The 13,443-nt window shown below is 46.3% G+C and overlaps 1 protein-coding gene across 7 annotated transcripts in view; it reads left to right on the top strand.

Annotated features, from left to right (window-relative positions):
* The window catches only part of KMT2C (lysine methyltransferase 2C), a 2,745,351-nt gene that overhangs the window by 2,297,666 nt on the left and 434,242 nt on the right, over positions 1-13,443 (top strand). The gene's annotated exons all lie outside the window — the stretch shown is intronic.

Genomic DNA, 13,443 nt, shown 5'->3' with positions numbered 1-13,443 from the left:
GCATTGCGATGGCTGCGGAGCACATACCAGAAGGGGACGAAAGGGAAGGATTCCTAGCCATTGTTCTAGATGGAAAGGATGCTATGCAGGAATCCCTTGAATCTAGATTGGACACTGTAGATGGTGTGAGCAGGTCCATGGGCACTAGCACGGTAATGCACAGATTTGCATGGTTACGGAAGTCGGCCGTCGCACCAGACGTGCAGAACCGTCTCCTGAACATGTCCTTTGACAGGTCTTACCTTTTTGGCAGCAAGGCTGACGAGAGCTTTGAGAGGTTGCAGACCTCAAAGGCAGCTGCCAAGTCTTTGGGAGCTGCCATTAGGCAACCTCAGCCTTTTCGTGCACCAGGTCAACCTTGGAGGAGACGATCCTATCATTACTACTCCTCATATGGAAAGGCGAGAGGAATGGCCAGTCAAAGGGGCCAGAGAAAGGCCACTCACGGTGGACGAGGAAAATGTGCAAAGCCAGCTACAGCCTCTCTGCCATCAGCGGCTGCAGCAACCGCCACAAAACCACTTTGAGTTCTTGCATCACAAGACACCTGTAGGAGGTAGGCTGTCACAGCATCTGCAAGAATGGCAAGCCATTACTTCAGATGTTTGGGCTCTAGAAATAATCACCCAAGGTTACTGCCTTCCTTTTCTAATGCAACCTCAAAGCAATCCACCAGGGAGACTTCCTTTGAAGTTTTCAGACCCGCTCCTACAGCAGGAAGTTCTAAACCTGCTGGAGAAAGGTGCTATAGAACCAGTACCTGCAGCGGAGAGGAACAAGGGATGGTACTCCCTATATTTTTTGATCCCCCAAAAAGGACGGAGCACTGAGACCCATCCCATCCTGGACTTAAGAAACTTGAACAAGTTCCTCAGGAAGGACAAGTTCAAGATGGTTACCCTTTCTCAGATCCTTCAGGCCCTTCAACTTCAGGATTGGTTGGTGTCATTGGACCCCCAGGATGCTTATTTTCATGTGCCGATTCATCTCAAGCACAGAAAATACCTGAGGTTCGTAGTTAGCGACTCACACTATCAGTTTCGAGTCCTGCCATTCGGATTGACCTCCGCCCCGAGGGTCTTCACCAAACTGATGGTAGTGGTGGCAGTGCACCTCAGGAGAGGGGGGATTCACGTCTACCCCTACCTGGACGATTGGCTGATCAAAGCACATTCTGCTGGACAGGCACTGGATCACCTGAAAGTCACCTGCCACTTCCACCACAGACTCAATTTCAAGAAGTCACAAATGACACCACCTCAACGGCTCCAATATATAGGAGCTGTATTAGACACATCCCTGGGAAAGAGCTCGCCTCCCAGGTTGAGGGCTCAAGACATTCTTCAGATGGTTTCCAAATTCCAAAATGCCCAAAATCTTCAGGCCTACGACTTCTTAAGGTTACTCGGCCTCATGGCATCCTGCATCTTTCTGGTCCCGGAGGCACGTCTGAGAATGAGATCCCTTCAATGGGCACTAAAGACTCAATGGTCCAGTTCTCAGGTCAAATTTCGTATCTTCTCCAAATTCCGAACAAGGTCCATCAAGATCTTCTATGGTGGACTTGTTTAGAGCATATCCTGAAAGGAGAACTTTTTTGGCAACCATGGCCGGAGATCACAGTAGTGACGGACGCCTCACTCAGGGGGTGGGGAGCTCATGCCAACGATCTGACAATCAGCGTTCGTTGGTCTCCATTGGAGTCCAAACTACACATCAACCTTTTGGAGCTGAGAGCAATCAGGCTAGCGCTGAAAGCTTTCCTGCCATCTGTCAGGGGAAAAAATTTCCTGATAATGACGGGCAACTCAGTCGCCATGCATTATCTAAACAAGAGGTGTAGGGTCACTACCTCTGTGCAGTGAGGCAATGCAGCGCTGGTATTGGGCAATTCAAGAAGGAATCTCTTTAACGGCAGTTCATGACGGCAGATGCTTTGAGCACGGTGTGCCACGAATGGGAACTGGCTCAGGAAGTCGAGAGATCTTTGCCCTTTGGGGAACCCCTCAAGTGGACCTATTTGTGACTGGAATCAACCGGAAGTGCCAAATGGTATTGCTCAAGCGAATTTCCCCCGAGAGGAGCCCTGAGGGACGCGTTCGTGGTGGAGTGGAATTTCCCACTATTGTACGCATTCCCTCCGATTCCCGTCATTCCTCAAGTCATCAGACGACTGAGACGCTTCGGGAGCCGCATGATCCTAATTGCCCCGGATTGGGCCATGAAAACATGGTCCATCTGTCCCCCAGTACGTCTTCCTCAGAGAGAACCTTCTCTCTCAAATGGAGGGTCAGGTTCTCCATCCAGAGGTCAAAACGCTCAACCTTCACGCTTGGTATCTGAAAGGCTGTAATACAAGGATTGGAACCTTCCAGATGACGTCATGGAGGTGTTGCTTTCGGCACGAAGGCCAGCAACAAAGTCTCTATACCGTTGCCGTTGGAAAATGTTTTGCAACTGGTGCAGAGAAAAGAATGTCGATCCTTTTCTATTTTCTATTCCGGAAGTACTGTCCTTCCTCCTGACCCTAGCAGAAAGAGGTCTAAATGTTGGAACCATTAAAGGTTATCTTGCGGCGCTTTCCATCTTCAAGCGCTCGTCGGAAGAATGCTCCTATTTCAAAATTCCTTTGGTAGTGCAATTTTTAAAAGGACTCACTAATGTGTTTCCTCCTTTCCCATTTCAAGTACCAATTTGGGATCTCAATCTGGTCCTAAAATTCTTAATGTGTGCTCCTTTTGAACCTTTGCACACTTGTCCATTAAGATTACTGACATGGAAAACTGCTTTCCTAGTTGCTTTAACATCTGCAAGAAGAGTGAGCGAATTGCAGGCGCTGTCTTCTGGGCCACCCTATACTGTGTTCATAAGGACAGAGTTGTGTTGAGGGTTAAACCCTCATTTTTACCAAAAGTGGTATCTGATTTTCATTTGTCAGAAAATTGTTTTACCCGCATTCTATCCTCCACCTCATCCTAGTAAGGAGGAGGAAAGATTACACAGGTTGGATCCGAAAAGAGCTTTAAGCTTTTACATCTCTAGGCTTTCTAAGCTTAGAGTGGCCAATCAGCTGTTTATTGGCTACAGAGGAAAGAAATTGGGTCAGTCAATGACAAGGCAAATAATATCACGCTGGATTGTTCTTTGTATTTCAGAATGCTACAGATGAACAAAAAAATGACCCACCAGAAGGTCTAAGGGCTCATTCCACCAGAGGCATTGCATCTTCGTCAGCCCTACAAAGAGGTGTTCCTATAAGGTCCATTTGTGAAGCAGCAACTTGGTCCTCGCTACATACTTTTTCAAAATTCTATAGCCAGGCTGCTTCCCAGTCTAAGGAGCTGAATTTTGGTAAAGCAGTACGATATTCAGCCATCTAAGGGTATCGGGGGGGAGGGGGGCGCGGAGGGGGGGAATCTAATCCCTCCTCAAGAGAAATTGTCCATACTGCTTTGGGAGTCTATCTAAGATGAGGAATATGTTGGAGGACACAATCCACTCGAAGAACAAGTTACTTACCAACTGGTAACATTCTTTCGATTGGATGTTCCTCCAACGTATTCCTCATCGCCCTCCCATCCTACCCCTCTGTAGCTTTTTCCAGGCTATTGCCACTCCACCTCTCGCAAGGCAAATACCTGTCTGCCGGCACAGTCTACACAGTGAAAAATCAATAACGAAGCAGGAAAAACAGAACTGAGGCCAACGGGCGCCGCGCATGCTACTTACACCCCCGAGGACGTCACCCTCGATGGAGGCCTTCGAGGGACCATCGGCTCGACGACATCGATGCACGGCGCCCTCTGCGGAATTTTTTTTTCCAAAGCAGCTAAAGCTGGATGGAATGCATCTGAGATGAGGAATACGTTGGAGGAACATCCAATCGAAAGAACATTACCAGTTGGTAAGTAACTTGTTCTTCTGTGCTAATTCCCTTCAACCTTAGAGACCCCCAGTTCTTTTGCTGGACATTAGGACTTTTTAATTTTAACTCTGGAGTGAAACCTTTTTCTCACTCGTATGTGTTTTGACCTGATTTGGATTGTTTCTCCACTGTTTTTGGAGTCTGACAAACTCCATGGGCATCTTCTTTTTATATGGTGACACAGCACCTTCAGTGCAGTGTCACAGAGAAATCCTTTAGATTTCTCATACGGTTTAGATACCTTTTCTTGTGTGAACTACTATTCCCAAGACTAGTAAAGTGAAATTGACTTTACTTACCTTTTCTCTTTTTATGTCCAGTACACACCATCTTCTGTGGAGTACTGGGGGGTGGGGGGGGAGTTACCTAGTAGCCCCTTATCCTACGTTCTCATTTAACATTGCCTGAATGCAACCAGTCCGGATTGGCTGGCTGCTGTGATTGACAGCCTAGGCTGTGCATGAATGGGAGAAACCTGCTTAAAAGGTGAGGGTTTTGGGACTAGAGGCAGAGTCAACCACTGGGAGAAATACCCAACGAAGAAACCGTGAACGAAGCTTGCTGCATCCTCCTGGACCTTTGAATTGCCCAGTGAAGCCCTGCTGCTGTGCTGAAACTTCTTTTCCGATTCGACAGAGAAACTCCGGAAAGGACGTCTTCTTCCCTTGGGTTAGTGGGACAACTAACCCTGAGCCGAACTCCACTGGACCATCTTCCCTGACTGGTTGTACTTCTTTGCTGTTGCAAGAACCGAGTGCCAGGGGTCGAGAAATCCCAAGTCAAGTGCAACATCTGAAATCCGGTCAAAATCTCCAGGAGTCTCCTAAGGACCCTCGAGAAGCAGGACAAGAGCTAGAGTCCCCTCACCAGAGTGCAGGATCCAAGGAGTGAAGGAAGCCCAACCGCTATCTGAGAACCGCAACGTTGCTGTTTGCTAAGCGCTGAAACTGCAGTGCCGCTGAATCGAAAGAGCCGAGTTGCCGATGACCTCCAAACTACCGCCGCAGGAGCCGTCCAGACGGCCTCCCTCTTGTCCCCATGACGGAGGCTCAGAAACACAGGGTCTGCGCCGCTCTAACAGGACGGAATCCAGCTGCACCACTCTTCTTCAAATCAGAGGTACTGTTTAGGATTGGGTTACTTACCTCATTGTCTTTTTAGCTGTGCTCTTCTCAGTTGGGAATTGCATTGGCTTACCTTTAAAATTGATTCCAACTCTCTTTTCAGAGGCTTAACATCTTTCGACCCTAGAAGTGATTTTTCCTACAAACTCTCTAAATTTGTGCAAGACTTTGATTGTAAGAAGTGCCTCAGCTCCATAGACTGTTTCAAATTGATTGGCTGTCCTGGCTCCCTGCAGACTCTTCTAGCCCATTGACTTTGATATTGCTGTCCCTCATAGGTGGTAACTTGTTTTAGACTGTTAATGCTGGGTAAGGCTTGTGTAGATTTCATTGGAAGATGTAAGTGCCCTTACATATATTAAGAACCTCTTTAACCTTTTTCCTTTTTTAGACCTTTCCTTTCTGCAACCTCAGAATATGCCAAGTTTAACTAGTGAGCTATATATAAATGCCATCACTGTCTTTGTGAATGACGTCACCTCAGAGCGTAGGAAGTGTGTGAAAAGCATATCCCAAGAGTATCCACTAACTTATTATGATTCTGAAAAGTATTTTTAAAGTATATTTTTATTGTTACCTGAATTGCCTTTTTAAAGAATGCTTATTTAAAACTTGATGTTGAACAAATAAATAATTATTTATAACTGAAAACTTGAGTGTACGTGTTGCTTGGTTACTTGTATTGACAATTTTCATTGCTACAGCTCACATTTGCCCCTCTTGAGATAGGCCTGGCTGCTCAGTCACGCTACCAACTTGTGTAGTACAGACTATAGCAAAAGGTGCGTTACCTAATACCAAGCAGGGAAGTCTTGTGTAGTCTCACACAGTGTGACTACATCAATTCTTACCTAACACCAGATAATTGTGAGTTTCAAAAGATTTCTTTCAAAAAGGTGTCACTGAGTGTGATGAATCCTGCGTGGGAATCACTGATTCCCTGGTGATGGCCATGGCCAGGTGACGGTAGCCGCTACCTGATCCTGGGGTAGTACCCTGAGGGAGGATTATGTAGGAGGAGACAGCTGCCGGGAGGAGGTGGGAACTCCATTGGGAGAGACACCGTTTTCCCTCCACCCCCTTGAAGAAAACCCTTTGACACCTAAGGTTCTGATGGCATGCTGCCATTTCAGCTAAGTCACACAACACACCTTTAACATCTGTTACCTCTAATGATTTTCTGCACCGAAGTACTAAATAATATCACATTGAAAGTCACAGACGTTTTATGAATGTCAACTCCCTGAAAGCCTGAAGTACTTAGACCAGGAAGAGGAAGGAGGAGTTAAAGCCTTTTAAGAGAAGCACAAACACGCAGACTAGTTGTTTTGAAGAGGTCCAGGTGAGCGGGACATTTAAAAATGGTATTCGCTTTCAAAACCAGAGCCTGGAAAGAAGGAATCGAGTCTGGAGACATGGGAAGCAGAGCTGAAGCAAGACGCTGTGCAGAAAAGGACCGCACGGAGGAAGCAGACACTTTTCCAATGCTACTAGTAGGCGTTACTTACTAGCGTGGTGCGAGGCTGGCAGGGACGGTGCGAGCACTAGGAAAGAACCCTTGGAGGACCGTCAAAGGCTTTCAACCAGCCCATTTTTGTTTAATAAAGCTGTCTTATGTTGAAAACATTACAACTCTTTGTCCGCCTCTCATGAATCTCAAAGTAGTCTAGTGCTCTAGAAAAAGTGCTCCTGCTCTAGCATGCACTAAGTGACTCGCAGTCCTTGTTCTCTGGTGCAGGTATACAAAATGTAAATGTCTCTGAAAGATGGAGAAATCACTAGAGTAATGTCATTTTCACACTGAATATTAATAACACATTGTTTTGGAAAAGAAATGCTGTTTTAGATAAATGGGAAAAGAACTAGCAGGATTTGTCATCTTAGACTTTGCTGAGGTTGGGTGCAATTTAAGGAACAACTCATTGCAAGATAATTATATTCGACTTTATAAAACAATTCTTAGATGTTATACATTGTACTTCATTCTTATAAGAGTAATAGCAGTTACCTTCCTCTATAGAAAGGTGCTGCTTAACTTGCATCACTTTCGTGAGCAGCACTACTCTTTTAATGGCCGCAACCTGAACCCCCTACTCATTTTCGCTTGTTTTATGTAATTGTATTGGATTTTGAAAGTGATGCTGGCGTAGTGTTTCAAGTTATTCGCATATATTAATTGCGCTACCTTTTGGACCTTGTGGCATACAGTGGTGGTGGTGGTACTTGGTCATGGTATATCACTGGACTTAATCGGCTCTCTCAAGCATCATAATTGGATGCGGTATGTTGATTTTTCCAAGTGTTGACACATTTAAGCGTTTGTTTCTCACATGCATCATCTAAACCAAATCGTACACCACCTTGGATTCCTCCATGGCCTAACCCTCAGCCTTCATTTTCTTTGTCACACATGTTAAGCAACCGTTGCCTCTCTAATGCCACCCCTTTCCAAGCCCACTTCCTCACTAACCTTTTTTTGCTCCCTGCTCTTTATTTTTCTTAACACTCATTAAGTTGAGCAACAGAAGTAATATTTCGAATGGATTGTGTCCTTCCACGTATTCCTCATCTTAGATATATCCTTACCTTTAGGTTTCGCCTCAGAAATGTTTTTCTCTCTCCAGCAGGGGGCGCGCCACTCGAGGCCACAGCGTCAATGTCCCTCGGCGGCATCCGTCGAGCACCGACGTCATCCCCCGTGTAAGAGCCTCGAGCGCGCCCGTTGGCTTCAATTCCGTTTTTCCGTTAGCTTCGGATTGAGTGAAATGGCGCTTCAGTATTTTGTGAGAAAAAGCTATGTCGTCTCCGAACCCTTCCACACCTAAGACATGCTTTAAAAAATGCCTAAAATGTGGAAAGAAGATGTCCCTGACGGATCCACATACGAACTGTCTATGGTGCCTCGGTCCCGACCACCGTACGGAAGACTGTGGTTAGTGCCAGTCGATGACCCACAAAGCCCTAAAAGAGCGTAGCGGTAAACTGGCGATGTGGGAGGGTTTTTCGAAGTCCACTTTAAAAAAGAGAGACTCAGACGAGTCTTCAAAGTCATATCATAAAAAACATAATTCGAGAAGTAGATCGAGGAAGTCTTAGAAGACGAAGAAGAAGGCTTAGAAGAGACGGCATCAATCTCCCTCATCCTCTTCGACATCTTCGGAAGAGGTTATCACATGTCAATCTAAACATGGCTCTCCGAGAAAATGGGAAGCTTTCCATGCTAAAAGTTTTTGAGAACGCGGCCCAGACCCCCTCAAAAATAGCTGAAGAAGACCATGCTCCTGCTCACAAGAAAAGTGACAGAGGAAGGTCCAAAACAAGAAAAAGATAAAGACGTCGAGGGAGTCATCGAGAGACTCTTCTCGATCACCTCTTAAATCGGATCCTTCGGTGCATAAATCGAAGGCAGAGGGAAATAAAATGGCGTCGAAAGATCATATGCCATCGAAGTCGACATCGTTGAAGACTTCAAAGCTCCTCGAGTTGACAACTCCCTCGAAGGAAACTACGTCAAGCTCGCGCTCGAAAACCACGAAAGCTCCTTCGATGGTTTCCACGGCTCCCTTGACGATTACATCGAGGTCGTCGAAAGTTCCTTAGATGTCGAAGGAAGTGATTAAAACTTCGGCGCCATCGACGCTTTCGACGACGCCCAAACCTTTAAATAAGGAAAGACCTGTAATGCCTGAAAAGGTTTTTCAACCTGAGAGGCGACATGATTTTTTCAGGACCATGTCATCCATCTATGAGGGAGATTCATCAGAAGAGGACCTCTGCTGGTGTTAAATTTGGCACAAGATCTTTCCCAGGGGAGTTAATTAATCTTCAATCAATAATCTGTTTGCAAACAGCAATTGGCCTGGATACTTCTCCAGAGTATGAATTTGACAAACCAGAGCCATCAGAACAGGTGGATACGAGTTATAGAAAACTCATGAGCAGAGTTACAGAATTTATGGGGTGGGGTAGGAGTTCACCAGTCTGTCATGATGATGACATGACAAATATATTATCTGGAACACCCCAACAAGACCCCATTCTACCATTTTATATTGCCTTACAAAGAAGGGTTAGTTCTGCATGGGAATGTCCTGAAGCCATAGGGGCAGTAAATAGAAAGTTTGTGGCAAAATATAGACCTTGTACATCTGACCCGGAATACCTCAGCAAACACCCAACTCCGGAAAGTTTGGTAGTACAGGCAGCCACTTCCACAAAGAATGCGGCATACCCTACAATCCCTCCCGATAGGGACGATAAAAAGGTGGATGCATGGTCCAGGAAAATCTTCACATCTGGCAGTATGGCTTTGAAGTCTACGAATGTAACTTGTACCTTGGCAAGGTTCACATATTCCCTGTGGGGACTGCATGTCAGCGGCAGCTGAACACATCCCGGAAGGTGAAGAACGTGATGGCTTTCTAGCTATTATAAGGGATGGAAAGGAGGCTTCGGGGGAATGCCTTCAATCAGGATTGGACACATTGACAGTATCAGCAGGTCCATGGCGACTAGCACAGTGCTACATAGATTTACGTGGCTAAGAAAGTTTGGGTTTGCTCCAAATGTGCAATACAGACTTCTTAATATGCCCTTTGATGGCTTGAGGTTGTTCGGTAGCAAGGCAGATGAAAGTTTGGAGAAGCTACAGACCTCCAAAGCGGCGGCAAAATCTCTCAGCGCCGCTATAAAACAACCTCAGCAACGCCCCTACACGGGCTCATCTTCCTGGAGGGGTCGTCCTTTTCGCTATTATTCCTCAATTGGAAGGGAGCAGGCCACTTAGAGAGGTCAAAGAAAATTTCCTCAGGGGCGAGGAAAAGGTGCTGGATCAGCCTCAGCAACGGCATCTGTACCACCAGCTGCCGCTGCTGCAGCTGACGCAAAACCACTCTGAGGTTTCGACCCACAAGACCCCGGTGGGAGGCAGAATCTCACAGCATCTAGAAGAATGGCGGGGCATTACTTCAGATGCTTGGGCACTGGAAACAGTATCCCAGGGTTACTGCCTTCCTTTTCTAAAGAAACCTCAGAATCACCCTCCGGAATACAACTCTGCCAAACATCCGGATCCGCTCCTGTTGCAGGAAGTCTTAGCACTGCTACAGATAGGTGCAATAGAACATGTACCTGTAGCAGAGAGGAACAAGGGTTGGTATTCCCCATACTTCCTTATTCCAAAGACTGAGGACTGAGACCCATCTTGGACTGGAAGGACAAATTCAAGATGGTCACACTTTCTCAGATCTTTCAGGCTCTCCAACTCCAGGACTCCAGGAATGGTTAGTATCATTGGACCTTCAGGATGCTTACTTTGATGTGCCAATCCATCTCAAGCACAGAAAGTACCTGAGGTTTGCGTTTGGCAATTCTCACTATCAGATTTGAGTTCTGCCATTCGGGTGACCTCCGCTGCAAAAGTTTTCACCAAGTTGATGGCGGTGGTGACAGCGGGTCTCAGGAGAGGGGGGATTCATGTCTACCCCTATCTGGACGATTGGATGATCAGAGCACGTTCTCCAGAACAAGCCCTGGATCATCTGTCCAAGACTTGTCACTTCCTTCACAAACTAGGTTTTTCTCTGAATTTAAAAAAGTCAAACATGGTACCATCACAGAAGCTCCAGTTTATAGGAGCAGTCCTGGATACCTGCTCGGGCATAGCCTCGCCTCCCGAAGAGAGAGCTCACCACATTCTGCAGATGGTAACAAAATTCCAGAATGCCGAGTATCTTCCAGCCTTCGATTTTCTCAGGTTGCTCGGTCTGATGGCATCCTGCTTTTCTGGTGCCAGAAGCCAGATTGAGAATGAGATCTCTTCAATGGGCTCTCAGAACTCAATGGTCCCAATTCCTAGGGGAAATGTCAGATCTGCTGCAGGTCCCAGTCCAAGTAGCACAGGATCTACAATGGTGGGCTTGCAGACATCATATCCTCAGAGGAGAATCTTTTTGGCAGCCATGGCCGGAAATAACAGTAGTGACGGACGCCTCACTTACGGGGTGGGGAGCCCATATCAACGATCTGACAATCAGCGGACGTTGGGCTCCATCAGAGTCCAAACTACTACACATCAACCTTTTGGAGTTGAGGGCAATCAGACTAGTGCTGAAGGCCTTCCTGCCCTCTGTATGGGGAAAATAATGTTCTGATAATGACGGACAACACAGTGGCCATGTACTACCTCAATAAGAGAGGAGGAGTGGGGTCAATACCATTGTGCAGAGAGGCGATGCAACTCTGGTTCTGGGCAATACAAGAAGGGATCTCTCGGCAATTCCTCTAGCCGGAGAGCAAAACACAACAGCGGATGCTCTGAGCAGGCAGAGCACAGTCTCTCACGAGTGGGAGATAGCTCAGGAAGTCATTCAAGAGATCTTCGCCCTTTGGGGAACCCCTCAAGTGGATCTGTTCGCGACCGGGGCCAACCGGAAGTGCAAACTGTACTGCTCAAGGGAATTTCCCCCGAGAGGAGCTCTAGGAGACGCGTTTGTGGTGGAATGGGAGTTTCCACTTCTGTATGCGTTTCCTCCAATCCGTGTGATCCCTCAAGTAATCAGGAGGTTGAGGAAGTTCGGGAAAACCATGATCCTAATTGCCCCGGATTGGGCCAGGAGACCGTGGTACCCGGACCTTCTGGACATGTCCATCTGCCCTCCAATACGTCTTCCAAGAAGAGAGGATCTTTTCTCGCTACAGGAAGGTCATGTTCTCCATCCGGAGGTCAACACACTCCACCTTCACGCATGGCTTCTGAAAGGTTGAGATACAAGGATTGGGATCTTCCGGATGAGGTGATGGAGATTTTGCTTTCGGCTAGAAGGCCTGCAACCAAATCTCTGTATCGGTGTCGTTGGAACAAGTTCAGTAACTGGTGCAGAGAAAAGAATGTGGACCCATTTCAATGTAATATGCCCACAATTTTATCTTTTCTGTTACATTTAGCCAATCTGGGGATCCAGGTTGGGAAGATAAAGGGATACTTAGCATTTCTAAAAGGTTTAAATAATGTTTTTCCCCCAATACCTTTCCAGGTTCCACTGTGGGATCTAAACTTGGTTCTAAAATTTCTCACATGTGTTCCATTTGAGCCTTTACATTGTTGTCCACTAAGGCTCCTTACGTTGAAGACAATACTCCTTGTAGCAATGACATCAGGTCGCAGGGTAAGTGAGTTGCAGGCGCTTTCGAGCGGTCCTCCTCACCATCTTTTATAAGGACAAAGTAGTTCTTAGGGTTAAACCTTCTTTTTTGCCAAAAATTGTTTTTCGGATTTTCATCTGTCACAGAAAATAACTTTACCTACGTTTTACCCTCCTCCTCATGTAAGCAAGGAAGAGGAGCGACTTCATAGACTAGATCCCAGGAGAGCTCTTAGCTTTTACATCTCAAGATTGGCAAAAATTTGTCAGTGTGATCGACTTTTTGTGGGATACACTGGACGTAAACTGGGCCTTCCGGTAACTAAACAGACATTATGCAGATGGATAATTTTAGCCATAACAGAATATTACAGATTGGCGGGAAAAGAACCACCTTATGGACTGAGAGCTCATTCGACCAGGGGCATGGCAACTTCAACAGCACTAAAAAGGGGTGTCCCTGTGCAAGATATTTGTGCAGCGGGCACATGGTCATCCATGCACACCTTTATAAAATATTATGCATTGGACTCGACTTCTTCTCAAGGAGGTCTGTTTGTGAAATCTGTACTCCATTCTGTACACGATTAAAAAAGATACTGTACTCCCACCTCCAATACAAAACTGCTTTGGGAATCTATCTAAGATGAGGAATGTGTGGGAGGACACAATCCATTCGAAGAACAAGTTTAACATTCTTTCGATTGGATGTTCCTCCCACGTATTCCTCATCAACCCTCCCATCCTAACCCCACAGTACAGTTTACATGAATTACACTGTAAACTGTTTTAGGGCTTGGGTCAAAAGAGGCATGTCATTGACTATCAAAATCCATGGACGATAATACACGAAAAAACAGAACTGAAGCCAACAGGCGCGCTCGAGGCTCTTATATGGGGGATGACGTCGGTGCTCGACAGATGCCGCCGAGGGACATCGACGCCGCGGCCTCGAGTGGAGCGCCTCCTGCTGGAGAGAGAAACATTTTTCCGAGGCGAAACCTAAAGGTAAAGATATATCTAAGATGAGGAATACGTGGGAGGAACATCCAATCGAAAGAACGTTACAGTTGGTAAGTAACTTGTTCATCTGTGATGTCAAGTAAAGCAGGTGGGCATCCACTCCCACAGAATCCTCACTGTTGGCCATCATAATTTCAAGCTCCCAGGTCAATATTTGGTACAAGAACACATTTAATAGGGGCCCAGTTTCACAAAGGTTTCTAACCTTTGCCAAATGTTAGAGTCTGGG

The sequence above is a fragment of the Ambystoma mexicanum genome, chromosome 2q, assembly GCF_040938575.1.
Source record: "Ambystoma mexicanum isolate Mex_15411 chromosome 2q, UKY_AmexF1_1, whole genome shotgun sequence".
NCBI classification, from domain to species: domain Eukaryota; kingdom Metazoa; phylum Chordata; class Amphibia; order Caudata; family Ambystomatidae; genus Ambystoma; species Ambystoma mexicanum.
The sequence above is the reverse complement of the archived record's forward strand: the minus strand, read 5'-3'. Positions and strand labels throughout refer to the sequence as shown.